General features: G+C 39.8%; 1 protein-coding gene across 4 annotated transcripts in view; it reads left to right on the top strand.

Moving 5' to 3' along the window:
- il1rapl1a (interleukin 1 receptor accessory protein-like 1a) overlaps positions 1–18,187 on the top strand; it is a 234,232-nt gene that overhangs the window by 156,536 nt on the left and 59,509 nt on the right. The gene's annotated exons all lie outside the window — the stretch shown is intronic.

Consider the following 18,187-nt stretch of genomic DNA (forward strand, 5'->3'; position numbering starts at 1 on the left):
ATTAGCTAACTCTTGGGTTTGGGTGCTGGAAACCAGAAGAATTTATTTATTCTGCCCCAGTGTCTGTAAATGGGTAAAAAAAACAAAGGGTATCTCTGCTCATGGCATGTTCAGACAGGAAAGAGACCTCCAAACATTGAAAAACATGAACCGAGATGAGGATATTGTTGCTCCATGATTGAGTAATATTGACTTATTTCTGTTGGTTCATATTACTTAAGGTGGAACTCACTCTAAATTCAGAAGACTACGAACTGCATGAAAGTAAACCCAGACCAAAATCGCCACAAATCTCAAGTTACAAAACAGTTTCAAACAATTAATAAAAACTTCAACTTCAGCCACATTTTCTCTTTCAAACACACTGTCCTACCTTAAAAGATGCTGAACTTCTAAACATAAACAAACTAGTTCCACAGAATTGTAGATATTTTGTTTGCATTCAAAAGCTCTGTGTCTTTTAAGGTGAAATGATATGTTTGAGGAAAAAATAACTTGTTTTTACATGGCTGAAGTTGAACTTGTCGGTATGTTTTTATTCACTGTTTGAATTAACACAGAAACTCCTTCTGTACTCGAGTTGATTAGTTTTGTAGCACTTTAGGTCTGCGTTTAATTCCATGCCATTCCCAGAATATAGAGTCAGTTTCATTGACAGCCTATATAAGTCAGTTTTACCCACCTATGAAGCAGGAATATAGTAATATCCTGATCTCAGTCCATGCTTTTCAACTTTTTGGTGATCTCTTCACTGTATATAATCCTCCAAATTGCTGCTTTTCTGCCATGAGCAGAGGGAGAGAGCCTTGAATATTCGACTGAGACACTGGTTCGACTGAGACACATCTACATACGCTGGGGCTTCATAAACACATTAGATCAGTTTTGAGCATGCAAAGAGACTGGAGAGCTAGCAAATGCTGAGCACATATCCTTAGAATTGTATAAAAATTGTTATTTTTGTTTAAAATCATGAACATTGCCTTTAAGGAGCTTACACAGCAGTTACAAACATTTGGTACATTTACTGCTTCTGTTTCTCTATGTTTGTCATCTATTCTGTTCCTCCTGTAAGCTCTACTGTTTCACCAGTGAGTAAACCTGGTACATTTGATGGGAAATCTAACAAATGCCATGGCTTTCTATTAAAATGCACATACTTCAGAACAGACTATAATGTTGTGTGCAAAATCACTGCTCAAAATGGTTCTAGAAGCAGTGCTGCCCAAAGCAGAAGGAACGTAATTGGTTACCAGCCAACAGGTGAGGATGAATATGATTGCTTAAAATGGATTGGGCAGAGATTTTCAAATACAGCCCCATAAACCAGTAAAGCTCTGCCTAAACCCTCAAGTTTCAAGAGCCTAATTTCATTGTATAGCATTCTGCAGCCTCCTCTGAAACAGCAGTCATAACTCAAATGTGCAGGAAAGTACTTCTTCAGAATCTGCCTCAGAGGCAGCAGAGCATTCTGCAGCACATGATTGTAGTGAGTTAATGATTGTAATGTAATGTGTTACATTATCCTCCATTCAAACAAAACAAAATAATGAGATTTTTACAGCACATCTGACAAATTATGAAACAGAACTCAGTATACAGTTTTAAAAAAGAAAGCTATACTGCATGGTGAAGTGGTTCTTTAGATTGGTTCTATATAGCACCTTACAGAACAGTTATTCTATTGTAACAAATAAAGCAAAATTAATATCAAAACAATAGAAGAACAGTTTTTGGTGCCATATAGAAGTCTTTTCTGAAAGTTGCTATATAGACCCATCTATAGCACATTTGCTTCAGCTTGATGGAGAACACTATAATCACGCAAAAGTTTCTCCAATTGTTCATGGTTCTATAATAGAACAGTTTAATTAAATAAAGATCCCTTATAGAACCATAGTTTTTAAGAGTGTACCTGTTAAAATATAGCTCAGAGATTCATTTCTTATTATTCTAGCTTTGATTAATTCTAGAGCTGAGGAAAGTTTAAAACACTGCAGGGTGATTCACAAACTAAAACCACTTCAAAATGCTGCTCTGGATCAAGGTCCAGTTGGGACAATTAAATAGGATAAATTATATATATTTACACACAGGCACAGACACAGACACACACACACACACACACACACATTAACAGTGCCCTCACAGGTGTTTTAGGTCACCCATGCCATGTGTTTACTAATGCACATTCTATTGTGTTCATAGATTGGGACGTTGTTCTGAGCCAAAGCAGTGATTTCCACTAAAGAATCATGTATTTTTTAATCTAGTGCCATCACAGCCAGCCATTATTAGTGTTGGGCTTTGTCCTATGCATATAGAGATTTCTTAGGATTTTGTTAACCTCTTAATGTACCCTAGATGATGAACTCTGGTGTCTTTCACAGAGTTATGAACCCCCCCCATTACAAATAAAATCAAATCAAAGTTTATTTGTCACATACCTAGTTACACACGGTACAACTTGCAGTGAAATGCTTTGACGACTGACCAACATGTTTAACAAGTCAAGTAGAAAGGTAATAGAAAACAGGAAATAGTAATAGAATAAAATACAACTAATAAAACTAATTAAAACTAAAAAGAATTAAAGCTAAAACGTATAAAGCTAAAAAGTATAAAAAAATATAAAAAGTGAGCTGTGCGTATGGCATATAGATGTGGATTGAAGTGCATAATGTGCATCTAAATGTGCAAATTAATGCAGTGCAATACATAAGTGACAAATGAAAAAGTATATGCAGTAAAAGCAGTTTACAATCCTGTATGTGTTGTAAAGTGTGAGCTGGATGAAGTCTGGGTTTAGACCTTTTTACTTCTAAAACATTCAGCCTCTATGAAATGCTTGTTTTAAACCCAGTCATGTGACTGACCTGTTGCTGATGAACCTTTGTGTGTGTGTGTGTGTGTGTGTGTGTGTAGCATTGCACAAATCTACCAGGTTTTTTTGCCGTTCCAACTCTTTGGAACAGGTTGCTGGTGAAGTGTGTATTTCAGTTGTTATAGTTACATTTTAGGCGATATCTTCAATGACAGTGGCATTGTTATGGATGACAGTCAGGTCAACGCTGTGGTGTATATGCCCACTCCTGTCCAGCACTGTATCAGCATCGAACGACAGTTCTCTTGACTTTTATGGTCTTGGGAAGTGTGGTTGTCATAGTCAAAGTTGTTCCATAATCATCTCGGCTCTTTGGTGGGTGGGAAGGGACTGTCACACTGCCCTCAGATTTAGGTGTACTCAGTCCTCTTTCCAATGGTCAAAACTTAAAATCCAACTCCCTGAATAACTTAAAGAGTAAGTAGTCTATGTGCGACACTTGTCTGCCTGTCTAAGAACTCTGGTCTTCACTTCAATTTTGGATTTGTCACATTGTACAGTTTGCTCTGAGATCCTCCGGGTTAATGACTTAAATTGGTGTACTGTTTCAGTTTTTTGGAACAGTAAAGCATTTGACCGTATGACCCTATATTATTTTTTTTTTTACTTTCTATGCTAGTCAATTTAAAATTATTTTATTCCAAGTAACTTTGGAGCATTTCTATTGAATTCTATAAAATTTCCATCATGACATTTTTACACAAGATAAAGGACAGCTGCTGTGTTTAAATGAGGTAGTAAACTAATGTCACGGCTGCGCAGGGAGGACGAGGAGACGGACGTCAATGCAAGGAATTTTATTTGACACAGACAGAATCAAAATCAACACGGGTAATAAAGACAAAACTAACTAAACAGAGCTAAACAAGGACGGACAGGGAAAAGCCATGAACAGGGGTAGACATGTGTGGAGAGAAAGACTGTGAAACACATCTCTACGCACACACTACCAGACAAGGGAGCACTGAAACAAAGGGACAATATAAGGACTAGACAAACGAGGAAGACCTGGAGACAATAACGGGACAGGGGCAGGACTAAGGTGGGGCTAGGGCGGAACAAGGGCGGAGACAGGGACAACAACAGACAGGGCCATGTGTTACATGAGCACATGGTGGGGAAAACAGACAGGACTGGGCCAGGATGTGATAACTAAACATCCTCAAAAATGGAGATGCATCCTTTAAATTGGACAGCAACCATATACCATATTATTAATGACTAAATTGCCACATTTTATTGTCAAGTGGCAGAATAATTCTTACGTACAAATGTATTTCAATTTAAATTATTTCAATAAAATAAAATAGCACAACACCTACTGGATGTTCATACATCAATGTTAGTTTATTTTCTTATTTTGTGATATTTTAGCCTACATATTTTTAGATGACATTTTTATTATTATTATTATTATTATTATTATTTTTGCTCTGGTGGTTACTGCTCTACTTCTACTAGTACTGATTGCAGGATGAATGCCGTTGTTCAGTTTAATACATTCCACATTGTTTTACACTGATTGGTTTTTTTTGGATGCTTAATTGTGGTTCAGATTTGTGACCATTTTAACATCAGTCCCAAGGATGGGGCGAGGTTCACCACTTTGTGAACAACTGTGTGAGCAAATCCTCAGACAGTTTAAGAACTATGTTTCTCAATGTACAACTGCAAGGAATTAAACATTCATTTCATCATCTACAGTCCATAATATCATCAAAAGATTCAGAGAATCTGGAGAAATCTCTGCAAGTAAGTGGCAAGGAAACCAACATTGAATGCCTTCAATCCCTCAGGCTGCACTGCATTAAAAACCAACATCATTTTGTTATAGATAATACCACATGGGCTCAGAAACACTTCAGAAATCATTGTCAGTGAACAAAGTTCATTGCTCCATCTACAGGTTCAAGTTAAAATTCTATCATGCAAACCGAAAGCCATATATCAACAACACCCAGAGACACTGCCGACACTGAGCTCATCTGAGATGGACTGATGCAAAGTGTAAAAGTGTCCTGTGATCTGATGAGTCCACATTTCAAATTGTTGTTGGAAATCATGGATGTTGCATTCTCTGGGCCAAAGAGGTCAAGGAATGTCCAGATTGTTATCAGGGCAAAGTTCAAAAGCCAGCATCTCTGATGGGATGGGTAACTTGCACATCAGTGAAGGCACCATTAATGCTGAAAGGTACATATAGGTTTTGGAGCAACCTAACCTTTGGTTTTTTCAGGGATGTCCCTGCTTATTTCAGCAAGACAATGCCAAGCCACATTCTGCACGTGTTACAACAGCGTGGCTTCGTAGTATAAGAGTGCGGGTACTAGACTGGACCTGTCTCCCATTGAAAATTTGGGGCACATTATGAAGTGCAAAATACAACAATGGAGACCCAGACTGTTGAGCAACTGAAGTTGAAGTCAAGCAAGAATGGGAAAGAATTCCACCTACAAAGCTTCAACAATTAGTGTCCTCAGTTCCCAAATGTTTATTGAGTGTTGTTAAAAGGAAAGGTGATGTAACACAGTGGTAAACATGCTCCTGTCCCAACTTTTTTGGAACATGTTGCAGGCCTCAAATTCAAAATGCAGTTTAAACATTAAATGTCTTGTCTTTGCAGTGTATTGAATTGAATTGAATATAGGTTGAAAATGGTTTGCAAACCAATACACAAATGCACCCACACAAACATACTCTCCTGACCCATTTCACAAACCTTCCCCAACACTCGCAGCATAAACACACACACACACACACACACACTGAACAATTTATAAAACTCATTCTTCTTAAATGTTGCATTAGGTAAAATTCTCTTGTTTTTCTAAAGAAAGTGTTGAGAGATGGTTTGGAAATGTAGATAAACTAAATAAAAAAAGATAATTCACAATGAAAACTTTGGTTTGAGGGCAGATGAAATGTCACTGGGCTGAGAAAACTGAAGTCCGAAGACTTCAGTTAGGAACATTAATTTGTCATTAATTAGGAGAGTGTTAAGCCAGTTTACTCATGTGCTGTACACCAGTGCTGCTTTAGTGCCACTGCCACAGTGTTAAGAGTCTAATTGCTGCTCTCTGAGCTTTACATGAGCTGCACTTGCAAAGACTTTGACGCCAATGTATTTACAAGCTTTTCCGTGTGAAAGCTATTTCGGATTACACAATGTGGTTTCCATGGACACCTGTGTGGTGTCCATGCCAACAGCAGATTGGGAATGAGCACTGTGCGTGTGTGTGTGTGGGTGTGTGAGTGCATCCTTACGTGTGTGCATTTGTGTGTGTGTGTGTGTGTGCGCGTGTGTAAGAGGGGGAGAAAGAAGGTGTCTGTTTGTGTGAAAGAGACAGGGAGCTGTGGAGGTGTGCCAGGGGCAGTGCCATCCTTTCTCCATTTTCAGCCCAACACACACACACACACAGTCTCACATACACACACTCACAAGCACCTGTACCCACCTGTGCCCACGCTACTGAATCACCATGGGAACAGGGGATATAGAAGAGGCACTTTGATTCCAGCTGGAGCGGCAAAGAGTCTAAATTACTGACAGCCAAGGCACCAGGATAGATCTTTAAAGGTACATTCTGGCAATAACTAAAATTTATACCATTTATTTACAAACCCTTTACTACAGATGGGGGTGGATCAACCAAGAAAGCCCAGGCTAAAATTCTTAATGCCCTTAGAAATTAATATTTCCATTGTACATTGTCAGAAAGGTTTATATACAGGAACATTCTAAAGACCAAATGTACATAAAAAGATGTTTTAAAGTTCAGTTGTGTTCCCTAATGGTGCATTACATTTGAGTATATATTTAGATATGTTTATTCCACTGGTGTACCTCAGCTATATTTTTATTTCTGACAGTATGCTTGTGTGCTAGTTATGAGGCTTAAGTAGTGAAAACCTCTAAGCTATAAATAAGCCTTGTGCAAGCTACATGCCTAAATCTTTACACACTTGCCCTACACCAAGTGACATTTTAAATATTGTTAAATAGATTTGTTTATCCCATTTCTAGCACTGTAAGACCTTTAATCTATGAGCACCAGCCAAATTAAATGTGAGAAAGACCTGCATCGTAAAACGTCCATTTACTTAAAAAAGAAATATACTTCAGTAGTGGAAAATTGTGAATGTTACAGGAACACTAGGTAAGATTTAGTTGTTTGCTCCAGGGGTCCCCCTATATTTGCAGAGTGTAATTAATTTCTACCGCACTGTCCTCAAATCAAAGAGGAGGGGAGGGTGCGGGGGTGGTTCTCTACCCTATCTTAAAAGATCCATAGTGCAATTTCTGCACTACTGAGCCTTGAGTAGCAACAACTAGGGCCCTGTTCTCTCTATTACAGGTCAATGAAGCATCAGGTAAAAATACTACCTAGTGTTCTTTTAAGTGAAACTCTGAAACATTAAACTGCTGTATATGATTTCTATAACCTTTTTGTAAAATTCAGTGAATATTCTCTCATGGTTTGCTAGCTTTTTGGTCACTGAAAAACACCTGGCTCTGTACAGGGTGACAGAGCTTCTGAAGGGAAGGGCATGTTTATTTTGCTTTTGGGTTCAAATATCAAGACATTCTCCAGAAATATATAAACTGCCTTTAAGTGAATAAGGAAAAAAAAACATGAGACCCTATTCCTCCATTACTATAATGTCACAGAAGTAAAACAAAAGTAAATTAGATTTAAAAAATGCACATCAAGACTGCCCTTACACAACTATGGACACTTTGGGGTAGCACCCAGCAGAAACCGGAGCACCCAGAGGAAACCCACGCAGACACCAGGAGAACACATCAAACTTGATGAGCAAAAAAAAATATATAGTAATAATAATATATAAATTAGGGCTGGTTTACACCTGGCATTTATCCTTATATGTATCTGAATAATATCTGGATATACCTTAACCAGAGTCTGTTTACACTTGTCAAACTTGCTTTGAAATATTAAAAATGCTTTAAAATTTAAAATGTCCACCCTCAAACTTTGGGAATAAATATTTTAAATAGGCTGTTAATTGTCTACATCGGTAGAGAAAAAGGCTTGTATTATGATTTCTGCAGTGGTCAATGCTACAACTGTCCAGAAGTATTTTTGGACATGAATGAGAACCCAAGACTAGTGGGAAAGAACTGTGTTGGTTATTATGGACACCTGCCAATCCTTCACATATGGCAACGAATATCCGAGTTAATCTGTGAAGAATTCTAGCCACTTATCTCCAGAAAAACAAACCTTCACTGTTCCTATTCTCGACTGACACATTTGCACTCACATAACCTTATCTGTACCACTTTATAGTAAGATTACACTTAAGTTGATAAATGGTTAATTAATGTTTATTAATAAGGTCATAAACACATTAAACATCATTAATAATAATTTATAACACATAGATAGAAAGGGGAAAGTGACCTTTAATTTGCCAGATGTAACACCTTCTCTGTGAAACTTCAGATCTCGTCAAAAACCGACATACATTGTCTTCTCCATCAGTTGACATTATGCATGCCATTTCCTCACATATTTTTTAATATGTTTAACAATTTAACCGCCAAGAAAATAAATTAAGCACCAATTTAATGTATTCTTAGACATTAATGATAAATGCCTAAATTCACATTCTCAGGTCTTAAATTATTTTTACTTGACATTGTTAATAAGGTATCTGATATTTTCAGTATTAGACAAAAAATATGTTACTGTTGCCCTTTCGAACTTTGTGTTCAAATGATTAATGACATTTAAGGGTTTTACAAATAATTAATAACCATGTAATAAACAGCTATAAAACCATTTATAACATTGTTATAACGTTGTCTTATATTAAAGTGCTACCACCTTATCCGTAAATGGAAAACGCATTCTGTCTACACTTGTGTTAAATGTGGATGAGATCCGTCTCTGGCCACCTCCGAACGTGGTTGACCCCCGGCTTTTCATGTGGACAAGCGATATACATCCATGATCTGATCATAAGAAACACAAGTTAATGCCATGTGTAAACCAGGCCAGTGTTTGACATAGTAACATAATACATAATATTTACATTCTATTTACATATTTACTGGTTCAGATCTGCATGTCTGAGTCTGTATGCTGTGATGACATTTATTGCAATCTGAAATGTATTGATACATTAAAATTATGAAGTGGTATTGACAAGTTGTGAATGCACATTTGACATGAACTCCATTCTGCTGTACCGTACTGTAACTCTCTACAATAGAGAAATAATATCTGATATCCTCATGTGTGTTTTCTGAAAATCTGAGATCTAAATGGAGGATATTGTATAGCTAAAATCATACAGTACCAGAGGCCAGATAAGCAAGCATTAGTTAGGTTACTTAAGTTTGAGGCAAGTGTGTGAGGATTTAGGCATGTAGTTTGGCCAAAAGTAATAGGATGAATTTCATCTTCCATTATTTTCATTACTTCAGACACTGCCTTCATATATTTTTGGGATTTCACTATGGAAGTTGTTCTTCACTATAACATGCGCTAATGGTGTTTAAGACATTAACTTTTCCCATGAATATTGATGGAGTGGTACTAGATGTTTGCATAAGTGCATGTGATGATTAAATGAGCTTTTTTTCTGATGGTAATTCCAGCTCATATGGGGTTGCTACTTCCCATGGTGCACTAGGGTTGCGATCACACATCCATTACACATGCTCCCAACACCATGCATCTGTCAAGCTTAATCAGGATAAGGTGTGTGTATGTGAGAGTGAGTGAGAGTGACTTTGCCCTGATCAGGATGGGGTGTTATGTAATCATAATTAATTAAGTGTTAATTACCAAGGCTGCTAAATGATAGCAAGACTGCGACATTCTTTTTAAGCATCCAAGGGCATAACATACACACACACATTAACATGCCTGTAACACACATCTCTTGTTTTTATCTCTCATGTTTTTCTGTGTTCTTCTCCTTCATTCTCTCCCATGTCTCAATTTCACACTTATATCTGTGCATTTCCCAAGGACACATACATATAAGTAATTCTCCATATAAAAATCTTGCCTGTGACAGTAAAATAGGGCTGCAGGATCAGTATGCTTTTCTAAAGTGGAACATATCCATTGCTGTCTGCCACACTGTACTCCCCGAATAGACTTTTGTAGCGGAGTGACCGTATTCGAGCTGGTTATGCTTAATAGTGATTATAACTTATAATAACTATTATTATTATTACTGATTTAATGACACAAATATTAACAATTTATTAGAGAGGGAATACTGTCACCGCTATGTGAGTTCTTCAGGATTTTCAGACTCTTAATTAAAAAACTCTACGCACTGTATTACTTCAAATAATGGAAACACTTTATTAAAGTAATAGGTTGATAAACAGCACAGTCATCAAAATCTCACGGAATCAACGCAGGTGAACCAGTTCGACTTTAGTAAATGGGCTAGGCTATATGGCTTGGGAGTGAGGGGTTGCTAGATTATTCAATTAGGGTATCATTTTACCAAGAGATTTAATTCGATTTCAGCTCTGAAAATGAGGAGTTTGGCTTACTTTTCTATGATTCAACCACTCGATGGGTACAGCGGCACTTTTGAGGTGATTGGAGAGAGGTCCAGCGGTTCTTTCGTGGAAGCGTTGAGGCTGGGTCTGCGTAGGCTTTGTCACTTGTGAGGCAGGCCGTTTCGGGTGCACTCAGAGCGTGGTGACGTCGGTGGACGGATTTCCTCTGGCTCACTGTCCTGAGCGGGATGTCCCCTCCAAAAGGGGGAGTCAGAATAAAAGTTTGCTGTTTTCCTCCGATCCTCAGAACTAATTTTCGAATTACTTAGCTTATACTTATTTTACGATTTTCCTCTGTCCCAGCGGTGTTTTTCTTATTCTGGCCACAAATAAGTTTCACCTGCTTTGATCAGTCTTAAAATTAAACTTGGATTGGGCTACAAACACGAACACAAATTAAACAAAGAAAAGATTACTGACAATTACTCGACGTTACTCTGTAGTTTCTGTATTGCACTGCTAACTGACACAAGGCGTCCCTTGGAAGTTGCGTGAAGTCCTTTTCTTAAAGAGTCTTTTGAGGGTTGGCTTGTCGGCGTAGAGAGAAGACAAAAGAACGGAAAGAGTGCACGAGAGCCGTACGAGAAGAGGTCCAGAAGAGAAGCGCAGAAGTGAAGAGCGGAAGTTCGAAGCAGAAGTAAAAAAAAAGGTGTGAGCAGAGAGCTGGGCGACACCCATTTCAGATGTGGCGCGGTCACGCCCATCTGGGAGGTCTCTTTTCTCTGATTGGATCCTGGGTCTGAGGTTCACGTGACCTTTCACGGTTTCGCCTCTCCGAAATTCACATTTTCTGAATGGATACATGACCTTAATTGAATCAAAATACTTCATACATACTTGAATATAGCATAATGAGTGTACTGGATTACTTTTATCAAACACATATATATGTATCGAATACATTACCAACTATTCTAGATGTTAGAAATTAATTCGTCTTTCTAAATGGAGACAGATTTTTTTCTCATGATTAAAACTAATACACATCACTCTGTTAGTTAGTAGACATTCACCTGAGAATAACAGAGGGTAACATTAATACACATTGCATAAAACATGTTTATAATGTATGATACGTATGCGTCCGATTATGAGGTTTATAGGGAAAGGGGGCGAAAAGTGATTTTGCAAATGTTCACTTGGGGGCACTGTTGGTCCATGCTGTTTGTCTGGTTTGAACTAGGGATGCGAGAGGTCACCACAAGGCCAGTTCTGGGCCATCTGTTGATTTTGTAGAAGATAAGCAGTCGCCATCTCGGTGCTGATGGCAGTAAAACTGGGGTTCTTTAATCCTGGTCTCCAAGGCTCTGACTGATCTTCTAGGCTCAAAAAAGTCATAAACTTGGGTTCCTACTTTTACTGTCTAGAAGAAGTGTCACCGAAGTGTGTTCTGCTTAGTCTTTGTTGTAGACATAAGTGTGTGCGTGAGTTTGTGTGTGTGTGTGTGTGTGTATGGGGGGGGGGGGGGTGCAGAGTCTTTCAACACACACACACACATTCTGTGGAATGTGGGTTCTGTCCCAAAACTTATCATCAGAGTGGAGAGTCTTAATTTTTCATTTCTTGATCTGGTCCATACTCCACTACACTTTGCATGTCTTTGAAACATCAAATCTGCCCTATTTTTCTCTAGTCTATAACTCAGCTAAAGGAAGGCTGCTGCTTGTATTTTGTTTTGTCTACTGCATACTGCATACCAGAATAGACAGGTTGAGGTACCTGGTCAAGGATTTAGTTGGTTTCCTGGATTATGGGTAGGTTTAAGGAAAGGGGTTAGTGACTCCAAATTAACACAATTTAACTGCCTTTAATAAACTGGTGCATGATGGTAGAATAATATTTGATTGAGTAAATTGATCATCTTTATTGTTCATGATGAAATAATTTCTAGCATGATTGGGATGGTGTGACTGGTAATTTGAGCTGCAGTGATAAAGGGGTTGCGCTTGCACAATGTGATAGAATCATAGTAGATCTTTAAACAGCTAAGGTCATGCCAGTGGAAAGTGGTTTAGTAGCGGACCTGAAAGTCGAATACTACAGTGGGGTAACATTAATGAATTGAGATGTCCTTAGTTAGCAGGTATGCCATGATAGCACCTTTCCAGTGGTATAGAGGGAATTGAGAAATTGAAGTGTGATCTAGAGGGATGACAGGTGCGGCAAAATAAGAAGCCCTAAAAGGGCAGCTGACGGTCAGCACCACGGGAACAGCAATTCAGACAGAAGGCAGCTCATCACACAGGAGCAAATTCTGAAAGAGACAAAATCTGAAAAGGTGATGAGGAGCTCAAGCATGGTGACAAAGTAGAAAATGGACTCAAGGATGGCAGAGATGCTTAGATGGCTAAAAGCATATATTAAAAGCATAAAAGGATGAATATATGAGATGGTGTCGGGTGCCTGAAATGCCGGGCAGTGGGCTGGTCCAAGGCATTGCCCGAGGAAGGAGTATGAGCTGGAATTTAGGGGCTTGGAGCAGTGTGGACACAAAGGGGAGAGGTCAAGTTGAAGGCCCACAGCAGCTGGAGGAAACAGTTCAAACTGTACCATAGCTGGCAGGTTGCAGTGCAGTCGCAAGGGGAGAGATATGGATAAAGGTCCTTAGTGGTACAAGCTGGAAAGTTAGAAGCTGGGAGCAGCATGGCTACTAAGAGGAGAAGATTGGACAAAGGTCCACAGCAGTACCTGGGACAGAGTGAGGGCTGAGAAATTATAGGTTGGGAGCAGCGTATCCGGAAAATAGAGAGGTTGTGCCAAAGGTCTGTGGTAGGAGAAAGCGTAAACTGCAAAGCTAGGGCTGAGAGCAGAGTAGCTGCGAGCAGACAGGCAGGAAGTAAGATCCAGCAGGAGAGAGTGTGAGCATACAGTGGACGCAGGGTGCTGCTGGTTTCTGAGGGAGAGGACATAGGGACGATGGTAGACGGCAGCTTCTGAGGAGAGAGCACAAGCTGCGAAGTTGGAGCCAAAGGCAGGGTGCAGCCAAACCTGAAAGAAAACGGGATTAGGATAAGGGTCCACATCAGGAGAGAGGGTGGGATGTAAAGGAAGAGGTGGGGTATGGGACAACCCCACAGGAAAGAGGATTAAGGCAAAGGTCCATGGCAGCACCTGAAAAGAGAATGAGACAGAAAAAAAAAACTGTGTGGGGTCGGTTGTGGGTGGGGGTGAAGGTCCACAGCAGCACCTGAAAAGAGAGCATGAACTAGAAAGCTGGAGAGTGTGAGCAGCACAGCAGTAGAGGGGAGGGTTCAGGAGAATGGTCCACAGCAGCACCTGAAAACAGAGTGCATGAATTGGAAGTTGGAAGGTGAGAGAAGCGCAGCATCATAAGGGTTGCAACAAGGGGCCACAGCAGCACCTGAAAAAAGTCATGGAGCACCTGTGCAGAGGTCCGAGCTAGAAATTTGAGGCATGGAGTGGTGGCTGCCGCAAGGGGAAATGGTGGGATGATGAAGGGAGGGGGTTGGGATGATAAAGGGAAGGGCAGGATGATGGGTAGAAACAGATAGAGGGAGGAGGAGAAAGGGAGGAGTGGGATGATAAACAGAGGTGTTGGGATGATGAGTAGAGACAGAGTGGAAGAAGGCGGGATAAAAGAGGAGAGAACGAGAGAAGCAGACAGGGGGTGTGTCTAAATGGGTGCAATGCTATCAATCAAGGCAGTGTTGAACTAGTGGCCTGGTAATGTGCAGAAATATTGCAGATTACAAGCCATGTTCTAATGCAGCTTAAGTAAAAATATGAATTTCAAAAGCAGTCCTCTAAGGCAAGAAATTGAGGCTAATGCCTTCTAGCTCAGACAAAACCAGGAAGAGTAACAGGAAGATGAGGAACGCTCCAGCAGGGAGCGTTGATTCGGGAGATCATCAAGAAGGTTGTGACATCATTGCATTGCTACCCAGGGGCTCTGTACACTGGCAAGGGGGTTCCTCTCTTTAGCTGTATGTGCGAAGGAGATGGCTTTGTTTCAGAGCACATTACTGCAACATTGAGGCTGCTCAGCCAGAGAGGAGGAAATGGGAGGCTCAAAGCTGCATGCCGTTGGCGGAGGTTTCACGCATGTTACTGCAGGAGGAGAAATAGGAGAACAGTCAGTGCAGGAGCAGGTGCGTTTAAAAGTTTTAGCAGAGGGAGCAGTGGGGAAGCAGGCATGACAAAGGCTGATTGCGTTCCCCAAACATGAGGCAGTCCCATAACTGTTTCACTGGAGAAAGAGGAAATAGGAGGCTCAAGGTTGTGCCAGTGGCTGAAGTAGATGCAGGGAGAAGCAGGAGAAGCCGGGTCTATGCTGCAGAGCTTGTAGCAGTGGAGCAGCAGCCATGACGACAGCAGATTTGAGTTCCCCAAACATGAGGGAGATGAAGGTAAACAGATGCTCAAAGCCATTTGCCAGCATCAAAGGCAGATACGGAGGGTCACTCATGAGGCCTGTTGCAGTGGGAGGAGAAGCAGAAGGGAGCAGAAGCCACGCTCAGAGCGGGAAAGACTGGAACATGGCACAGAGTTTAGGGCAGTTGGAGCGGGAAGCTGGCACGACAATGGCTGAACGCAGCCCCAGGCAGTCCCATAGCTGTTTAGCTGGAGAAGGGGGAAATAGGAGGCTCAGTGGGCTTGATGACAGCCAAATGCGGCTCCAAATATGAGGCAGTGGATCAGCAAAAATGAACCCAGAGCTGAGGATCAAGATGACGTTGCGAAGCAGTTGAGTCGAGGTCTGTCTTGTAAGCCAAATGCAGCACGTTTGTCCGACATGGAAATGACATGAGTTTGCAGTGTATATATAGGGCTGTGGGACAATTAAATGGCAAAATATGTAGCACTATTCTCCATGGTATAACTCAGTATCGATTAACAGACTGACTTGAAAACAATAACAGCACATCATCATTAATACTAATGCTCCAAAATGTTCTTAAAGTGGGTTTCCATGGTCAATCAGTTACACACAAGCCTTAGATGACTATGATCAACACCAAGTGCAGCCTGGAGTGATGTAAAGCATGCCACCAATTGACTATGGAGCACTGGAAATTAATTCTCTCTGGAGTGGTGAATCATGCTTCTCTGTCAGTCTGATTAATTAATTTGGGTTTATTGGAAGCTACCTACCAGAATATATTGTGATAATAGTGGATGGAGGAGTGTTAATATTCTGGGCCCTGTTTTTTTTCAGGTTTGGCTAGACTCATTTGTTCCTTTGAAGGAACAATATATTTCATAAAATTATATGTTTCCAACATTGTGCCACCCACTGCACACCTCTATGTTGTACTGGAACATCCATCCAAATCCATTATAATTTTCATGGTTTTGGAACGGGATATCTAATAAGCCCATATTGGTCAGATGATCAGGGTCCCAAATACATGACGACAGACCCTGGCAATGTACATAAACAAATATCTGTGTGTGTGTGTGTGGTGGGACAAGGGTGTGCTGGCCCTTAATGGAAAAGCATTGTTGCAACTTGTGGGGGTCACATGTATTATTCACACAGCCCAGCAAATACACTGCAGGGACCCATGTAACACATACCGGAGAGAATGTGAGTGAGGGAACGAGGGAGTTTATTTCTGTGAGTGTGCGCTTGTGTGTAAGAGAGAAAGAGAAAAAGAGCTGTGAATCTCAGAACAGTGTGTGTACTATAACACTTCTCCTACACTCAGTCTGTCAATATATCACTCACACACTGGATCAACTACACACACATTTTAAAAACACACATTTTGTGTGTGTGTGTGTGGAAACATACATGCTCATATTATGTTTTATGTTTATTATTATCACATTCAACACAAGTTTTAAATTTAATGATGAATATTGTGGGGATCAACTCAGGGTCCAAGCAACATAATTCATTAAAAATACAGTTTAAAAATCACTGTGATGCTTCACTGACCTGTGAACAAAAAATATTTTTTTCTGTAGTGAACGTTGAAAAGAAGAAAAAGGCCCAATTTGCCTTATTTTTCCTCTGTGGTTGATTCTCACATGCTGTGTTTAGCTGCTCTTCCACTGCCCCCCCGTGCTTTCTCTCTCTATGTCTGTTTCTCTCTCACTTCCTAATGCCATCCTTCCATTGGACTGCTGAGCCCACACACAAACATAGGGACCAAATGTTTTTAAGTATGGTAAATCCTTAAAATACTAGAACTATGCTCCTAAAACCCAATTGTTGGAAAGGTTGTGACATTGTGTATAATGCAGTAAAAAAAATATAAAAAATTTATAAGTGAAAAAAGTAAAAAAAATCCCATTATTTTGTAAATTCAAATTTAGAATTAAATGCATACAGTACATTTCAACAACCTGGGTGGATAAACCAAAAGTGAATAATTATAGAATATTCAGTTTAAACCATTTCTAACATATCTAACATATACAAAGAAGAATATAAATTATACCAAAGTAGCAGTCAGTGGCTCAGCCAGTGCATGGCAAAACCAGAAACTATATTCAAATATGTGAGACCTTTTAGTCCTTTGCATGAGAAACCAGCTTGCTACTGTAAAAAAAAAAAAAAAAGAACACAACACACCAATCTAGCACTTCCCTAATGTATTGGATGGTACTCCATCACTCCAGAGAACAGTTACATTTCTCCCATACAATGCTAGGTAGGCTTCATACCCCTCTAGCCAAGATTATACTTTTTAAAAGGTATCCTACACTTTTGCCCAAAACTGTACATGAAAATACTTAGTTAAACGGTACCTTTAAAAGAGAAACAAGCTTGGATCCATGAGCAGATACTTGCCATTATAGAAAGGAAAGGCAGATTAAGAGAAGGCTTTCTAAGAAAAAGAGGCTGGATGAAGCCAGTGTGTAAGCCAAAACGAACATCAGTGTATTTGTTTTCTTACATGTGAATCAGATATGAGGTAAATATAAGTCTTTGAACATGGCTCATTGGTCTCCTCGCAGTAGCTCTCTCTGTCACAAACATCGGTTTTTGGGCATCATGGAATTTTTTAAAGACGTGGAAAAACTCAAGGAACAAAAATAAATTCAGATCTGAAAAAACACTTGCCACAAAGGAAAGGGGCCCATGTAGGAATAAGTCCCAGCATTTTATTGGTTTATTCTTGCCTGGTATCGCTTGTACAATATACTCTGTCCCAAATAGCGCCCTATTCCCTGTATAGTGCACTTCACATACTATAAAACTAGTACTATAACACAATCAAAGTGCATGGACATTAACTTGCCCAAATTATTAGTTTATTATGCAATGTACAATGCACTTTTATGAGTGCAAAATAATAAAATTATTTATAAGTGTCCATAAAGTTTTTGACATTATTATGTGTATAACAATGCAAAGGGAATTTGGTTTTCTATTAAATTGACCCTTTAACATCTTTAATGACAGTAGCCAGACTAAAAGTGGCATCCTTAAATTAAAATTCCTAGATAGAAAATGTTGGCCAGCATGTATCTATCTCATTGTGTGTGTGCACCTCTGGCTGAGGCCTTTGCTCTGCGGTCATGAGCTGTGGGCCAGTTAGAGATGACAATATATTCCAGTGGTGTAATTCATTAATTTGCTGTTTTCCATCCGCCACTCGGCCAGAATAATCCGGCGGGAAGAGCCAGCACGCTTTCTGCCGGCGAAGAAAAAATTAGATTTTGGATGAGCGATTGCACAGCTTAAAGCTCCACCAGCGGCCTGTCTGTTAAACACACTCCACATCTCACACAGACTCACATAAACACACACACAATGCTCACAGTGACAAGCAGCA

Source organism: Hoplias malabaricus, chromosome 12 (genome assembly GCF_029633855.1).
Source record: "Hoplias malabaricus isolate fHopMal1 chromosome 12, fHopMal1.hap1, whole genome shotgun sequence".
Classification (NCBI taxonomy): domain Eukaryota; kingdom Metazoa; phylum Chordata; class Actinopteri; order Characiformes; family Erythrinidae; genus Hoplias; species Hoplias malabaricus.